This window comes from Vombatus ursinus, unplaced genomic scaffold (genome assembly GCF_900497805.2).
Source record: "Vombatus ursinus unplaced genomic scaffold, bare-nosed wombat genome assembly UNPS02014837.1, whole genome shotgun sequence".
NCBI classification, from domain to species: domain Eukaryota; kingdom Metazoa; phylum Chordata; class Mammalia; order Diprotodontia; family Vombatidae; genus Vombatus; species Vombatus ursinus.
In genome coordinates this window covers 1,707,893-1,726,324 of record NW_020954615.1, presented here as the reverse complement: position 1 = coordinate 1,726,324, position 18,432 = coordinate 1,707,893, and the positions used below count along the sequence as shown (strand labels likewise).

Here is an 18,432-nt window from a genome sequence, read left to right as displayed (position 1 = left end):
GGCCTAGCAAATGATCCGAATTCCTTAGAGTTAGGTGGTATTATTATTATTATTATTATTAATAATTTTAAATACCATTTAAAATAATTTCACTTCCCCTATTAACTTTTCAATCAGTAGTCACATCCCTTCCCCATTTTGGTAATGTAAATGTAGTTTGGCTGGAAAGTTGTCATCTTTCAACTTGAGAAGTCGCATTTATGGTTTATGTGGGATCACAGCTAGTAAGGACTGATCCCAGAAATGGGTAGTTGGAGTTTGGAGCAATTGTGTAGTAAGTTTGGAGAGTCTTGGCTTTTGCTCCCTGGAAAGTCCAGCCCAAGTTAGGGGAGGATAGTTGCATCTGGAGCCTAAGATTTTCAGTGGATGGGCCACCTAGGTTCATTTCCTGAATCACACATCCTTTCTAGCCTTGGGCTTTGTGGGACTAAGGGCCAGTGGAGGGGAAGGCTCTGTGTCTCATCTCTGCATTTCTACAGCAGCAGCACTGGCGTCCCTAGCCCAGGCCAGGAGTCACACATCCAAGGCGTGGCCTAATTCACCCAGGAAGAGTCCCAACCTTTGGGAGACCCCGTGCCTTAGGGAGCCCCACAAAAAGGAACTCTGCTCTTGAAAGTGAAATTCAAATCTTTCCTTGATCAATTGCTGTAATCACAGGGGAAGTCCGGGTTTTTGTTCTGGGCAGATCGGTAAGTTGTAATTTTAAGGAGTTTAGGTTGCTAAGCTTGATTAAGATACCAGTCCCTTTGAGGTTTACCCTTTCGCTACTACCAAACCACTGTTTATCCTCTCGGGTCAGAGGTTACGAAAAGCAGTCGTCAATTAAAGCTTTATTAGTTGTAATTGGTAATGCTATGAAAGGAGCCAGCCAAACCAAGTCTGATAATAAAAGACCCTTTGTTAAGATATTTAATAAATTAACACTCTGTCTTGGAAGGAGGGAAGCTGATTACAAAGGCTAGGGTTGTTAATCACAATGTTTACTTTCTTCAAAAGCAGGGCACTGGTGGGCCATAATCTTTAGACATCAGTTGGTTTTTCTCCTTTTCTTTTCTTTTCTTTTCTTTTCTTTTCTTTTCTTTTCTTTTCTTTTCTTTTCTTTTCTTTTCTTTTCTTTTCTTTTCTTTTCTTTTCTTTTCTTCTCTTCTCTTTTCTTTTCTTTTCTCCTTTCCTTTCCCTTTCCTTTCCCTTCCTTTCCTTTCCTTTCCTTTCCTTTCCTTTCCTTTCCTTTCCTTTCCTTTCCTTTCCTTTCCTTTCCTTTCCTTTCCTTTCCTTTCCTTTCCTTTCCTTTCCTTTCCTTTCCTTTCCTTTCCTTTCCCTTTCCCTTTCCCTTTCCCTTTCCCTTTCCCTTTCCCTTTTCCTTTCTTTTCCCTTCTTCTCCCCTCCCCTCTCCTCTCCTCTCTTCTCTCTTTCTCTCTCCCTCTTCTCTCCTCTCCCCTCCTTCCCTTTCCTTTTCTCCTCTCCAAGCCTTGAAGGGGACAGGCTTCTAGGCCTGGGTTATGGCAGAGAAGGAGGTCTAAGACAGCCAGGGTACAAGGGCCATCTCTTCTACCACGTAAAGCTTCCTCTAAGTCAGCCTACACCCGCTTGGAAGGAGGATTGCAGTTCTTGTAGGGTCGTGTTGAATGAAGAAAAAGTGAATTTTAAAGACTGGGGACTTTTGGTGAGGGATGATGTTTATCCATGACATGATTTCAGGGCTCTCTAACTGGTTTTTAATTCTCATCGAGTGTAGTTTTGTTTGTAGAGACTTGGGCTCTGTTGCTGCCAGAGCATCTCGGATATTTTTTAGATCCTCAGAGAAAGAAGGAACAGAGCTGGCTCCCCCGCCTTTGGCTGTGGCCTTTTTTAGCTTTGCCCAGGAACCCCTCCGGTCCTCTTTGGGCGCTGCATTGTAGCTGGCTTGACCCCGAAATTCCTGGCTTGGAGCAGTAGGGGGCGTCTTGGACTCATGCTTTCCACATGTGCAAGAAGTCTGGTCTTTAGGGCAGTTCTAATGAAAGAAAATCATGCCCTTGGCCTGCTGTGCAAATTAGCCATATGGCAAAGTGTAATATCCCGCTGAACGTCATTATGGGGCCCTATGAAAAGTGCTCCCCTTTTCACATGCAGGCAAATTAAAATGGCTCTTTCTGTATTTTTCCTCTGAATAAACCTGTCTTCACTTGGATGCCCAGGCAGTTAAAAGGGAACTCCAGCTGCAGCCAGGGTGGTGAAATTACAGGCCTTGCCCACAGGCGAAATGGAAAATATTGCTTCCTGTAGGCGAAGCTGGAAGAACAATGGTTTATCTCCCCCCTACCCTGATATTGTGCCCCCACCCCCTTTGCTACCTCCAATTCCAGTTGACCTGGGAAAGGGTTCTAGTACTTGGATGGGGGGGGGAGGAGAAGAAAACAGCATTCCTTAAAACAACAAAAAAGATCCCCACAGACTCTACCCCCTCCACTCCATCCTTCAGGGATGGAAGCTTTAGACCAGAGGGATATTTAACCTAATGCTAGGAAGTACACACTCTAAGGTGAGCATTGAAGGGACTCCTTTGGCCTGTTGTTTGAACACACTGTTGTCTGCTTCTCGCCCTTTTTTTTTTTTTCCCATTAAGAGGAAGGTGAGAGAAGATGTTTGGGGTGGAGTGTTCTGTGTCTGTGTGAGGGCATGATTTCCTGGGTCAGTCTGTGTCAGGGAGCTAAACTTGGAGATGGTGCCTCTGCAAGATGGACAATGAGCCATGTTGGTTTAAAAAAAATGGATCCCTGTGAAAAGTCCAGTGTAACCTTTCTGAACGTTCTTTGTGTGAACAAAATTTGGGGGAAAGGTCTGTTAGGTCCATTTGGGCTTTTCATTAGCCTCAATTCAGAATTGTTTGACTGACAAGGTCCATGAGGCCTTAGTAGATCATACTTATTTTGACGTCTCTTTGGCAAAGCATTTGCCACTTTTGCGGAAGAAAAACACATCATTATCTCTGGCCTGATTTATCCTTCAGCCCAGTGTGACTAGCGATGCAAGGTTCCCCATCCTCTCTCTGAGCTTTAATTTCCTCATCTGTAAAAGGAAGGGCCCATATGACCTCTATGTAAGATGCTGTGACAAGGGGTTCCCCCTCCTCCCGCCCTCTGCCTAGGCGCTAGGACATTTTCATAACCCACAGTGCTCTCACTCACTATTTATTTAAATCTGATTCCATAAGGGCAGTTGAAAAATGGAGAATGAACAGATTAGAGCAGAGCTGTGGCAGGTAAAGTAAGGGGTAGAATGGCCTGGGTGGGCTTTCACTGTTGTCTTCAATGAGTAGGAAAACAATTCTAAGCAAATTGAATGGTTACAGAGCCTTGGTGATTGCTGGTATTGCAATGGGGTCTTTGGGTTTGGACTGCCGAGAAGAGGAAGAAAAGACCTGTGGAGCATCCCTCCTCTTTGCCATTGGGGCCGATCATCTGAGTCAGGTTGGCCCCTGAGGCCTAACCCTGATTATCTCTTTTAACAGACAAAAAGGGCATCCCCTTCCCACAGACCTTAACTTCCTTCTCCTGAGTTATTACAAATGGGAATGAGATGATATCCAGCGTAGGGAATGCCTCCTGTTGCTCTGAAGGAACTCTGTGGTCATGTGAATGTGCAGCTGAGACTGATGCATTTCAGATGGAGGATGTCAGCCATAAATCCTTGCCTCCATAGGCGTAGGCCAAAGATAGAAAGCATTTAGAGGAGGCTTCTTGCTTTGGGGCCAATAGGACTAAGCTTGCTGAAAAAACTCTCCCGCTGAGAGGGTGTCCTTTTTTTTCAGATTCCTTTTGCTTGAAGTTTATCATCTGACCTGAGACTGAATAGCCTTAGTCTCAGGAAATGGAACTTGCCTCTAGAGTCAAGGTTCAGCTAAGTTGTGGGGAAAGTTTGTCTTTGGTGTCCCACTTATATTCTCTCTTTGTTGGATTCTCTTTTGGCCTCAGCTTGCACCCAGTATTTCCTGTCCCTACAACCAGTCTGGGCTTTCCCTCCTCGGAGCACCTCATACTTCAGGCCTTTCTCACCTCATGTATATTAAATCAAATGTCAGAATGCTTGGGTGTCTGAGTTATAAGTGATTATTGAATATATAGGAGATGGAAGGGCCCTTTGAAAACCTCTATCCTAATCCTTCATTTTACAGATTAGGAGACTGAGGATTAAAGAGGAAAGGAACGTTTCTGGTGCAATGTTGCCTAGGTAATACGAAGCAGCGAACCTGAGATTTGAACCCAGGTTTAAGCTCTGGATCCAGTTTCCTGCTCTTATGCTGGGTGGGGCCTCTATCACCCTACATTTTAGAAATAAGATAACTGAGGCCATCTCCAAGTCTTACAGTTTATTGGTTTTGTTTTCTGCCCCCAGCAGATTTGGTGAACTAAATCATGATAATAGTTAGGATAATCTTACCTCTTCCAAGTAGCATATAGTAACATACCTTACTAATCCAGAATTTAGCTCACCGATAACTTATTAAGAACATAGTCTCAAATCTGAAAGTAAGGAAAAACCACAAAGTCTCTGAGCAGCAGCCCACATGGATACGGTACAGTTCATAAACTAAAGCTCATAATTTGGTCCCCTCAGGACTGCTCTCAAAGCTCATTTATTTACTCTTTAGCACACAATCCCAATAGCCTTGGGGATCTGGTTTCTAAGCCCATAGCATATCAAAAGTATCATATTCAAAGTGGAGACAGAGGCTGCTTCAGGCAGGCACACTGACAGCAAAGGAGGAGACCCTAAAACTATAAAAAGCAGACACAAGTATTTAATAAGCACAACAATCTTAGGCCATTTGAACCCTAAGGATATCAGAAGGTACAATAATTGAGTTTTAGAATGGTCTCTCACAAAATATTTATTAAGTGTTTACTCTGTTCCAGGGACTGTCCTGGGCACTGAGGGTAGAAATACTAAAAAAATGAAACCGTCCTCATGTTTAAATTGTTTACATTCTTTCAGGAGAGACAACAGAAAAAATGTTGTCTATATGCCTCTCAAGTCTCTCCCTTCCCCCCAAATCCTGAGCAGTAAGGGAAGGAGAATGCTAGCATTTTGGGTACAGGGTGGGATGGGAACAAAGAAAGGTTTGGGGAAGAAGATGGGCGTGAGCCACATCTTTAAAAAATGTTAATATATTTTTATGTATTTCATTAAGTATTTCCCAATTACATGTAAAACAGTTTTTAACAATCATTTTTAAAAATTTTGAGTTCCAAGTTCTCTCCCTTCCTCTTGCCTTTCGCCCTTCCTTGAGAAGGCAAGCTCTTTGATATCAGTTATACATGTAAAGTGATATAAAACATATTTCAAGATTAGCCACATTGCAGAAGAAAACACCAACAATGAAATAAAATAAGAAAAATAAAGTTTTAAAAAAAGGTATGCTTTAATCTGTATTCAGAGTTCATCAGTTCTCTCTCTGGAGGTGGATAGCATTTTTCATCCTGGGTCCTTTGGAATCGTCTTGGATGGTTGTCTCGATCAGAGTAGCTAAATCTTCTGCAGTTACTCATCCTTACAATATTGTTAGTACTGTGTGCAGTGTTCTCCTAGTACTGTTCATTTCAGTTTGTATCAATGCATACAAGTCATCATTTCTTACAGCACAGCAGCATTCTGTCACAGTCATGTTCTATAACTTGTTCAGCCATTCCCCAATTAATGAGTAACCCTTCAATTTCCAATTCTTTGCCACCATAAAAAGAGCTGCTGTAAATGTTTTTTGTACATATAAGTCCTTTCTGTTTTTCTTTGATCTCTTTGGGATGCAGGCCTAGTAGTGGTATTCCTGGGTCAAGAGGTATGTGCAGTTTTATAGCCCTTTGGGCAGAATTCCCAGTTGTTCTCCAGAATGGTTGGATCAGTTTACAGTTCCACCAACAGTGCATCAGTGTCCTTCTTTTCCACATTCCTGCCAGCCTTTGTAATTTTCCTTTTCTGCATGAGCCACATCTTGAAGGAAGAGAGGCAGAGGGGAGGAGCGAATGCACCCCAGTCATGGCCAGTATAAAGGTATAGCAAACAACAGGGAGAAGGCCAGTTCGGATGAGCTTCTGAGATCAGGAATAGCAGGGATGGATAATGAGATGGGAAAAATAGGCTGGGATCAGATTAGGAAGGATTTAGAGGGCCAGCAGAGGAGTTCCTATCTTTTCTTAGAACTCATAGGAAATTCTTAAAGCTTCTAGGGAAGGGAGTGACATGATCAGATCTGAATTTCAGGAAATCTCTTTGGCAGCTGAGTGGATGGCTAACTGGTGGGGAGAAACTTGAGGCAGGCCTCAATAAATAGGTCTGGGGCGAGGTGAGGAAGGTTGAGACACATGATTGGAATGGAGTGGTCAGAGAGCTAGGAAGAAAAGCCAAGGAGAATATGGCCCTGAGTCTTGATGGAAATGTGCCATTGTGTTCTGTAGCCTCAGGAAGCACATGACACGTTTCAGAATGATTTCCACAAAATTCAGCTATTTAGTTTGACTCATTCCTAGAGGATTTCTAGATAATCCAGGTTTTAAAGTGTTTACATTTTAGCAGGGGACTTAAGGTGACAGTGTTTTCACCAAAGAGAATAGTTCTAACAGTAAGAATTTCTCTGAGAGATGTTTGAGGGGAAATTTTCAGAGCTATGGGGAGGGAAGAGGAAATAGATCTTTTGTAGTAGGACTGGTTCCTGCAGTAGAGTAGCCCAGGCAGCTGCAGGCGTGGAAGGATTTGAAGGGTGTCTGGAGTGGACAGCTGGCTAATGGGCAATGTGATTTGAAGGATCTAAAACAGTCTCATAGCAGCCAGCATTTTCTTTAGATATCAGCAAATGCTTTAAGAAGCTCAAAATGTCACACAAAATCAAAGGAATACATGTATTTTTTGACTATAAACAACTGCCATTTATTACCTGTGTGACTTTGGGCAATTCCCTGTACCTCCTCATATGTAAAATTTGGAGGTTGCACTAAGATCATAGAGATCTTAAAAGTCCCTTCCAGCCCTTGCTCCTAGGATTCCTTGAACAGAAAGCAGTGCTACATAGATTGTGACTTGAAAACCTAGCAAGTGTCATCACTGAGGAGTCTGAGAATGACCAGACAACGAGACACTCCTCCCACTGGGTATGGACTTTCTTTTCTACATGATCTGGCTGTCACAGCAGTTCTTTTGTTATTGTTGCTGTTGTTGAATGTCATTCATTCATTCATTCATTCATTCATCCCTCATTATAATTTAGTATTTTATTTTTCCTCAATTACATATAAAAACAGTTTTCTATGTTCGTTTTTAAAATTGAGTTCCAGATTCTCTCCCTCCCTCCCCACCCCTCTGATTGAGAAGGCAAGCAATTTTATATAGTTTATACATGTGTAGTCATGCAAAGCATATTTCCATATTAGTCATGCTATAAAAGAAAGCTGGACCAAAATAAAACCCAAGAGAAATAAAGTAAAAAAGTATGCTTCGATCTGTATTCATACTCCATCAATTCTTTCTCTGAGAATGGATACATTTTTTCTTTTAAAAATATTAATTAATTAATTAATTTTTAGTTTTCAGCATTCATTTCCATAGGATTTCGATTTCCAAATTTTCTCCCCTTCTCTCTCCTCACCCCACCCCAATCTCATATAGGCTCTACATATACATTCATGTTAAGCTTATTTTCACATTAGACATGTTGTAAAGAAGAATTAGAACCAATGGGAGGAACCAGGCGAAAGAAGAAACCTGCCCCACAAAAAAAGAGCAGATAGTATACTTCCATCTGCATTCAGACTCCATAGTTCTTTTTCTGGATGTGGATAGCATTTTCCATCTTGAGTCTTTTGGAGTTATCTTAGATCCTTGCATTGCTGAGAAGGGTTAAGTCTATCAAAGTCGAGCATCGCACAATGAATGGTGCTGTTACTGTGTACAATGTTCTGATTCTGCTCACTTCACTCAGTATCAGTTCATGTAAGTCCAGGTTTTTCTGATGTCCACCTGCTCATCGTTTCATATAGCACATTAGTATTCCATTACATTCATTACCACAATTTGTTCAGTCATTCCCCAATTGATGGGCAGCCCCTCAATTTCCAATTCTTTGCCACCACAAAAAGAGCTGCTATAAATATTTTTGTACGTGTGGGTCCTTTTTCCCCATTTGTATGATCTCTTTGGGTTACAGACCTAGAAGTGCTATTGCTAGGTCAAAGGGTGTGCACAATTTTGTAGCCCTTTGGTCATAGTTCCAGATTACTCTCCAGAATGGTTGGATCAGTTCACAACTCCACCACCAATGGATTCGTGTTCCATTTTTCCCACATCTTCTCCAACATTTATCATTTTCCTGTTTTGTCATGTTAGCCAATTTACATTTCTCTAGTCAATAGTTATTTAGAGCTTTTCATATGACTATAGATAGCTTTAATTTCTTCATCTGAAAACTGCCTGTTCATATCCTTTGATCATTTATCAAATTTTTCATCATAAGTCCTTCAGCATTGTCTTGGATCATTGTGTTGCTGAGAATAGCTAAGTCATTCACAGTTGACCATCTTACAATAGTACCGTCATTGTAAAATGTTCTCCTGGTTCCACTAATTTTACTTTGCATCAGTTCATGTAAGTCTCCAGGTTTTTTCTGAGGGCATCTAGCTTATCATTTCTTATAGCACAATAGTATTCTGTCACAATTATATAGCACAATTTGTTTAGCCATTCCCTAATTGATGGGCATCCCCTCGATTTCCAGTTCTTTGCTACCAGAAAAGAACTGATATCAGTATTTGGGCATAGTTCTAAATTGCTCTATATAATGGTTGAATCAGTTCACAACTCCACCAACAGTGTCACACACTTCTTGGTGGGAGTGTTGGTGACTAAAATGAAACCCTGAAATGGACTTTTTATTCTAGACATACTATCCTCAAGATTTCCTGTCTGACAAGTGCCTAAGTTTGGGGAGAGGGCAAAACTGGGCTGTAGATTGTTTAGTTATTATATGTTTGTGAGGAATTAATAAAATTGAGGGTGCTGTGCTACACATTGGTCCCATTTTCTTAGGACTGAGTTTCTCTTGCCTTGTGGCCCCATATGACTCTAAATGGTGAACCTGCTTGGATTATCCATTTAATGAAGCCAGGGACTGTGTCTTACTTATTTAACATTTGTGTTGTCTCCCACCCCAAGCATCGAGCAGAATGTCTGCATGAGAGAGACGCTAAAAGCCTGTGGAAATTGGACAGTGAGCGGATAATGAAAGAAGGATGCTCTTCACCTTGGTCAGGGGACATTACTTTTTAAGTGTTTAAAAGCCCAGATGTGAGGGAAATATCTTGTCCCAACAGTTGTGACCCTTACTCCAATAGCAGAGAACAAGAAATTATTGTTCCCCTTGTCATCCTAACACTAGGAGTGACTTTGCAACATCATCTCTTCTGTTCCCTTCCCTTCCCTTAAACCTAGAGCACTGCAGTGAGATTAGCATCTTTCATTTTAATACCTGTCCGATGAGGAATGGCCCTTCTTTTCTTTGGATAGTAGGGAAGTGATGTTTCAGTTTAGTGGTTTCCAAAACTATGAGCTTCAGACTCTAGTTTTTCAAATGTATGTAGAGGCTGTTGTGCTGAATAAGATATAAATCACTTTTAAAGCATTGTTGAATTAATTATATCCTTTTGATATAATGTATTTTCTCAGTTAACAGCTATTACTAGTAAAAATTAAGAGAGACAGTAGGAGGCATAGTGGATAAAGAGCCAGTCTTGGAGTTAGGCAGCTGGTGGTATAGTAGATAGAGTACTAGGCCTAGAGTCGGGAAGACCTGAGTTCAAATCTGGTAAGTCACTGAACTTCTCAGCACCCCGACCACATCTCTAAGTCTATAAGTTATAGAATATTGACTTATCTTCTTTAGTTTCCTAAATTGCAAAATGAGGACAGTAACAGTACCAACCTCACAGGGTTGTTGTGATAAATGAAATAATGTTTGTAAAAAGCACTTAACACACAGTAGACACTATATAAATATTAATCTCTCCTCCCTCCCCCCTCTTTGGTTCAGGTCTTGATTTTGGCATACATAGACTGTGTTGTGTGACTCTGGGCAAGTCACTTAACTTCTCGGCACCCTGACCAGATCTCTACGTCTGTAAGTTATAGAACATCGGTTTATTTGCTTTGGTACGAGAAGTTTCCTCACATGGAATTCCCTATGCCATTTAAATCAGAAGTCCAGATTAAAAATAAAATAATAAAACCAATATTACATGAGCATCTGTAAAAAATTTCGGTATTAAAAAGGAGTCCTTCGATTTTATAGGGTTGGGAACCACTTGTTTAGTACTTCAAACAACCAAACCAAGGAAAACCTGTCCTCGGTGGTGTCAGACACTCCTCTTGCCTTTGCTGAGCTTATGTAGCAGATACATGGAATGTCGGTCCCCTTTCTGGTGCGAGCAGCCAGACAGAGCGTTCTGACTTTTCAGGGACGTGGTGGGTAGGGATTAACACAAGGATTCCTACATGGCACTCAGGGCAGCCTTAATGCCAGATGTTATGAAGGCGTCATTTAGTTTCCTTCTCTGTACTCTTCTGTTTCTACTTCGTCCTCAAGAAAGTGCCTGCTGGAGTAGTGTTGGAGGTCAAGGGGCAGATCTGTGTGGCTGATCTAGAGACCGCCCTGGGCGTTGATAGCAGCGTCACTCAGCCCGCCGAGGACTGGCTGGAGCTGTCCTCCATCCAGCCTCCCTACATCTGATTCACAAACTTGGCCCAGTGAAAGGTGAACTGATCCAGCGGCCATGAGAGAAGCTGGACTGATTTGTTGGAATGAGGGAGGTAGACTTAGAGACTGAGATGATCTCTGCTTTTAGTCTTTGTCTGCCCTGGTGAAGAAGTAACTAAAATGTTAAAAATGAGTATACTTCAGAATTAGGTAAGGATTTTATTTTGACTTAAATATAGAATTTCATTTCATTTATTTTCTTGTCATTTTCAGCAGATAATTTAATTAGTGCATTATGGCCTAATTAGGAAGGTGCCTTTCTCTTAAATTCTTAGGAAAGTGTACTTTGGATCTGAAACCTGCTGAATATGTAACATCATGCTAGAATAATAAAGATCCTTTAGGGCTCTTAACCTTGAAATGAAGAACCTTTTAGTGTACATAATGAACTTGACATTTAGTAACATGACTCTGGTGAAATGGGACAGGAAGGGAATAATATTCTACGGACGGCTCTGGTCAGGGACGAGCTGAAGAAGGATGAGGCGTGTAAGGAATTATGAAGAAAGTCAAAGATTGAATTTGAGGGAGACTTTGGGAGACAGGAGAGGGATTTGAAGAGGAAAAGCAGGAGAAAGAGGAAGAAGAGGTAGAGGCCATTGGGTGTGGCTGGGAAGGTGTGAACAAAATGAGATTGCAATCTGTGAGTAAAGGTCCGCAGAGCAGTGACCGCAGCAGGGCTGGGGGAACAGCAAAGGACTTTGAATTTTGCTTTCAGAGAGTATGGAAAACAAGTGGGAATTTTGTAGTGGCCTCATGGGTGCATAGCCAGATCACTGTTATCTCTGCTTAAAGTGCAAGCTGGTCTTCCCAGAAGAGAGAAAAAGGGGCTTTCTGTTGTCCATGTTGCTGGAAAGTATGAATTTTTCCTTTGAAGAAGAAGTAGAAGAGAATCTTGACCTAGGTCAGGGTTGGAAAAATGTCACACAGGAGACAGGAAAGAAGCAGGACCTTGGAATCCTTGGAACTGGGCTGGAGCCTTGAGTCCCATACCAAAGAGGAGGAGAAGAGCACAGGCTTGTTGTTCAATGTTGGGATGTTAAGCATGAGAATTTAGTTATTATTTAATATGTTCTAAGCACCACGAGCTGGGGATCCAAACACTAGCCCCGAAAATGGTTCCTGCTCCCAAGGAACTTATATTCAGTGAGGAGGACCATCCAGAAAAAGAAGCTGGGGAGTTGAGGTGGGGGCGGGGAGAGGCTCTCAGGCGGGAGAGAGAATGCTTCTTGGAGGGGGCTGGAAAGTTTGAAAAGTGAGGGCCAGAGTTGGGAGCACGATGGCTTGGGCACTTCCTAAGTGGTGGTTCAGCCTAGGGACACACCCAGATGGGTCAGTGACAGTTCTACAAGTCTGTTTCCTCTTGGGCAATATGCCTACTGAAACATCTCCCCCACGGCCCAAAAGGTCTTTCTGCTCTGCCTCAAGATCCTGAGTACCTACTTCTCGGAACAGTGGAGAACTCAGCAATACTCTAACTCAGATGATCATTTGTGGCCTTTCTTCCTCCCTGAGTTGGCTGGAAGGCTCAGAGTAAAATGCCCATCACTGCCTTTCCCAGAGATTTCAGACCAGGCCTCTCTCTTCTGCTGAGAGCATCAGTTGGCATTCATTTCTCTCCCCAACTTGGGGAAAGCTTGCATCTCTAGGAGCCATTCCATGTGTTGACCAAGGGTTGCTGAAAAGTAAGAACAAGCAAGGGGACCCTCATGCTCATCTACACGGAAGAGTTCAAGATACCTGTCTCGGTCTCCTGTTCAATTGAAAGTTCTCAGTATCAGTTCTCCACTGTATATAGCATGCATCTACCCACCATTGTAAAGATAATTATGGTAGGGGCTGGCAAAAAATAATTTATGCTAGGATAAGCTAATTTCATTTTTAACAGTTATTAGCTTGTCAGACTAGGGAGACGCTACAGGTATAATTTACCTTGATTACAAACCACTGGCCAATCTCTTTATGCTCAGTTTGTGGGCAAGATGAAAAGCTGTTTTCTTGGTTCTCATATGAGTTCAGAGGATTAGAACTAGTTGGGTAGTTGGCCTTTGGATTGTCATAAAATAGTCAAAATGACCTGCAAAAGAAGCTTGTAGTGGAGTGTTCCATGGTCTGGGCTTCGCCCTATGTTGTTTAACATTTATCAATGACTTTAATAGAGCCATTAAAGGTTTGCTTATCAGATTTACAGATGATATATAACTTGGTGATACAGTTAATTAAACAAAAATAATTTAACAGTTTAGGACATTGGACGAACTAATGAGATGAAATTTCAATGAATATAACGTATTCTACTTGGGCCCAACATTTAACTTCCAAAGTGTAATATTGGGATGTTGCGTTATGCCAATACTTTGTTTGAAACTGGTGGTTTTAGGGAACTACAATTTCAATATTTGTGAAAAGTATAATATGGCAGCCAGAGCAGGTAAAGTGACCTTAACAGGTGTTGAGAGGCATCGAGTATTAGACCAGGAAGTTGGTAGTTTGCCGGCCCAAATCTGGAGTAGTATGTTTATTTCTGGACGCTGTATTTCAGGAGGGATAGTGATAAGCTGGAGAGAAATGGTGGAGCTCTTCAAGAGCCTGCTATGTGATGACCAGTTGAAAGAGCTGGGGATGTTGAGCCTGGAAAAGAGAAGAAATATGAGAGATGTGAAGTGAGACTTTAAGGGAGATGGGGCAGACATTAAGGCTTCCAGGAATAAGGAGGTAATAGTCCTGTTGTGTTCCGCCTGTTGTATTGGCAGTCTCTCATTTGAATGTTGTGTTCAGTTGTGTGTGCTGCATTTTGTTAAGACTGTCTCTACGAGAGGGCAGCCCCGCATCTCAGTGAGTTGCAGCGGCTCCCTGTTCCCTTGAGGGACCAGTCTAGAAGCTCTCTGTTTGGAGGCCAGTGCCCATCACGCTCTGCTCCTCTCCTATCTCTGGAATCTCCGCTGTCCTCTCTGTCTGTAGTCTAGCCAGCCCAGCCTTCTGACTCTTCACATCCCATCTTGCCTTTGTGCGGGCTTGCCCCACACAGGCATCCTCTCCTCATCTTCAGCTCTTTGCGTCCCTGGACTCCTTTAGGACTCAGGACAAGCGCCACCTTCTGCAGGAGGCCTTTGCTGGTCTCCTTTCTTCCCAGTCCCTAGCACCTTCCCTGCCGAGGCCACGTTCTCACGCTCCATGGGTCTTCTTTGTTCCATTTGTGTCTGACAGTTTTTTTGTGAGGGGAGATGAGGGGAGGGGGGTGATACCCAGTGCTTAGCACAGCATTTGGCACATGGTGTTTCATAGATGCTTGTTTGTTGATTGAAGGGCCAAGAGTTGATGCCATATGAAAAGTGATTAATGGAAGGGATGTTTGCCCAGGAGGAGGCTTAGGGGGAGCTTGATAGCTCTCTTCAAGTATTCGGTTGGGAACTGGTTTGGCCTAAATGGCCTGTGAGATTTCTTCCAGTGCTGAGATTCTTTGAGATGTTGGAGTTAGTGTCTGTAAGAGATTATTCTAAATGGGAATAGGACTGTCCTTAAGCAGCGTCATGAAGATATCGAGGCTGTGATGATTCTGTTGTATTAGACTGAGCAGAGGAACCTGGATAAGCTTGTTTCCCCCGGGGGTCTTTGTTTCCCTTGCCAATGTATCTCCTTCATTAGTAACTCTACCATTGCACCTCCATCCTCACCAAGGCCACTTTCTACCTTGTTGCTGTTACTTCACCCTCCAAACCAAACCAGAGACCATTACTGTTGCAAGCTAAGTGACTTCATCTGTGTCTTCTTTACTCCTGACCCCTCTACCTTTCCTTCTTCTAGAATTTTAGTCTTGAAAAGGGCGTCTCGGGGGACTGCCTTATCATTCCACTTGCCATTTTTATGAGGTCCCAGACCATAGTTTCCACCAGGCCCTTATGTGTATTATCTTTTCCATTGGAATGTGAACTTCTTTAGAGCAGAATCTTTTCCCCACTTTTATATTTGTCCTCTGAGTGTCCATCTTCTGTGCTGGTAACTGAACTCTGTTTTCAAACCCAGATGTTACACTCCTTGAGGACAGGCAGTGTCCCTACTGCCTTATTGTTTATTCAGCAACCAGCACATGAAGCACATAAGTAGTGCTTAATAAATGCTTTTCATTTATTCATTCTATATGATTACTTTAACAAACTTAATAGAATTTTTAGTTGTTCATTTCATAAGTCAAGAAATTTGCTGCTTCATTAAATTGTGACTTAATGAAATTTTCAATTTCACTTTCTTCATCGGTCTTTATTTCTGTGCTTCTTTTTTTTAAATAATCTGACATTTGGGTAGACCATAACACCAGAAATAATGGTGGCACCATAGTGTCCTAGAATCTTTAAGCCCTTGAGTTATCCCTTGTTTTTGAAATCACCTCTTGGTTTAAGACCAGCAGCCCTAGTTGAAAAGTGGAAACTGGGCAATAACAGTTTCCAGGATTTCGTTTCCTGCTCTTTGGTGATAATCCTGGGCTCGGCTTCACTGTCTGGGTAGACTGACTTCTTAGCACTTTGCTGCTGTCTGCTCCCGCCCTTTTCCCCAGTCTATCTTTGGCTATGGGCAGGCTCTGTATTCATTTAGGTGCTTGCTTCAGAAACTGACGTCTTGTTTCTGGAATGCTCTTTTGCAGTGTGCGCAAGAACGTTTTCCCAGTTTTTGGTGTAAACTCAGAGAGAGCTGTCTCAGCTTCATTCTCATAGATTTGTGTTAAGTTTGGCATGAAATCCAGCTTTGGTGTGCTGGTCACTGAACTCAGGGACCATCTTTCCCCTACCCTCACCCCACTCTTGTTTTCTAGCATTCAGATTCTCCCTCTACTCAGTACTGATTTTTTTCAAACCAAGATGTTAAACATCTTGAGGGCAGGCATCATACTTATGTCTTCTGCCTCTTTAGCACCTAGCACATGAAGCAACTTAGGATGTTTATTGAATGGATAGAACCTTCCACGGATGGAACCCTGTATATGAGTGAATGAATGAATAGGGATTAAGGAGATCTGCTTAGTATGATATTATGGAAGGACCACTGTACTAAAGGTCTGGAAGCCTTGATGCTGGTCCTAGCTTATGCCATTAACTAAACATGTGAGACTTAATTTTATTATGTCCTTTTTTTTTAACATTTCCTAAATTTCCTCCTGCATCTGTCCACCTCCTTCTTTCCCAGAGAGCCATCCCTATATAACAAGGGTTTTGTTTTAAGAAAAAGAGAAAAAAATTGAAAAAAATCAACAGAACTTATCACTGTGCTGAAAAAATGTGACATTCGATGCAGTGTGTACCACACCAGTGGACTCCTCACCTCTGCAAAGGTGGGGGCAGGAAAGTGTCTTCTCATAGCCCTTCTTTGGGATCATACTTACTCCTTGTAATTTTATAACATTAACTTTCTATTTAAAAAGAATTTTTATTGATAGATTTATTATATCATCCAAATTTCTCCCAGTACACCCCATCAACCCCATCCCATATTAACAAATAACATTTTTAAAAAATTAAATGGGGAAGAAGAGGGAAAAGAAAACCCAGCAAAATCAGTATATTGAAAAAAACTGAAAATTTATACAGTATACCCCAGCAGTGGATCTCCCACCTCTATAAGGGAGTAGATAGAAGCCTCTTCTTACATCTGTTCTTTGGGGCCAGGCTTGTTCTTCATAATTTCACAGTATTAACTTTTGATTGCTTTGTGGTATTCTTCCCATTACATTGTGTAGTCATTGTGTATGAATCATATTGTGTAAATCTTCCCATGTTTCTCTGTATTCATCATACTTACTGTTTCTTACAGCACAGTAATAGTATATCCACGTATCACAATTTGTTTAAACATTCCTCAATCAATAGAAATCTACGTTGTTTCTAGTTCTTTGCTGCCACAAAAAGTGCTGCTATAAATATTTTCGCTTTTATGGGACTTCCTTCTCATCAATTATTTCTTAGTAATATGGAATCTCAGGGTCAAAAGGCACGGACATTTGAGTCGCTTCGCATAACTCCAAATTCCTTTCCAAAATGGTAATACTGACTCACACTCTCCCAACAATGCGTCAGCACGTCTAACTTCCCACAACCTCCCCAACAGTGCGTGTCGCCATCTTCTGTTATCTTTGTCGCTTGTGAGATAGCACCCCTCTCCAGCCTTTGACCCTGGCAGTTGCCCCCTTTTCCTGGCCATGCCCCCTTCTCTCGGTCTCTGTGACATTGTGCTCTGTTAGGTCTTCTTCCTGTCGGACGGCTCCTTCTCACGTCCCTTTCGCTTGTTCTTCGACTGTGTCATGCTCATTAACTGTGGGTATCTCCCAAGGCTTTGCCTTTGGCCAGCTTTTCTTCTCCCTCTAAACTGTGCCATTTCATTATATCATCAGTTCCCATGGGTTCCCCATGTCTATATATCTCACCCTAACCTCTGCTAGTCCCCCATTACAGCCTCATTGACATCCTCAGATCCTCACTCATACTCACCCAACATCCAGTCCTCTTGTCATTTCTGCCTTCTCGTAAAGTATCTCTCCTACAGCCTCAGCCACCATCTTGGTGCAGGCCATCACCGCCTCACACCTGGAGTATTGTACTAGCCTTCCGGCTGGTCCCTGCCTCAAATCTCTTCCTTTTCTGATCCATCTTTCACTCACCTGCCAAAGTCATTTTCCCTTCAAAGTGATTTCAAAGCATTCATCTGACAACATTCTTCCCCCCTACTCCTCCAATTCAGTAAATTCCCAATAGCTCCACACTAGTTCTGATATCAAATATACATACACACATACGTATATTTCTATATGTATGCATACATTTACGTATATGTTTGGATATGTAGATGGTTAGGTAGGTAGATAGATGGATGGATGGACAGATAGATGGATAGTTTTTAAAGCCTTCACAACCTTATCCTCCTTCTCCATCTCCCATTTTCTTCTACTTCCTTCCTCTCCATGTGTGGTTCGGCTGCACTCACGCACAACACTGCATCTTCTCACTCCACGCATTTGCACTGGCTGTCCCTCATGCCTGGAATGCTCCCCAATCTCATACCCTTTGTGTCCTGCTCACGTCCTATCTTCTGCATGAGGCCTTCCCCATTTTCCCAACTCCTAGAGCCTTCCTCCTGAGATGACCTTCCATTTACCCTGTTTCTGTCTTGTTTGTGCATAATCGTTTGCATGATGTCTCCCTCATTAGACTGTGGGCTCCTTGAGGGCAGTGCCTGGGTTATTACCTTCCTTTATACCCCCATGCTTCGTGCACTGCTTGGCACATGGCCAGTGCTCAGATTACGTGTCCCTTCCCTTCACCAGGCTGGCAGTGAATGCACTTTCACACAAGGGCGGCTCAGTAAGTAGTGCTGTGGTCGAGTTGGACATGTCCACGTATTTTTAGTTCCCTTTCTTGCTCTCAAACGTCATCATCATGGGGCTTTTGCTCGGTTGAGCATAAGTTGTCCTCAGAGCCCATTAGAAAACTGGCTGGTCAAAATAAGAGGCTGCTGCTGGAGTTTCCATTAGACAACATAAGACAGCCTCTCTTCTACTGCACAGTTGCTCTTCGTGTGCCTCAGGAGTTCTGGGAAGGGAGAGATGGGGCCTGGGGGCTTAGGTGTGTTTAAGAAGGCTACGTGGAAGAGGCAGGTCTGGACCTAGGCTTGAA

General features: G+C 42.4%; 1 protein-coding gene across 3 annotated transcripts in view; it reads left to right on the top strand.

Moving 5' to 3' along the window:
- EXOC6B (exocyst complex component 6B) overlaps window positions 1–18,432 on the top strand; it is a 607,320-nt gene that overhangs the window by 287,471 nt on the left and 301,417 nt on the right. The gene's annotated exons all lie outside the window — the stretch shown is intronic.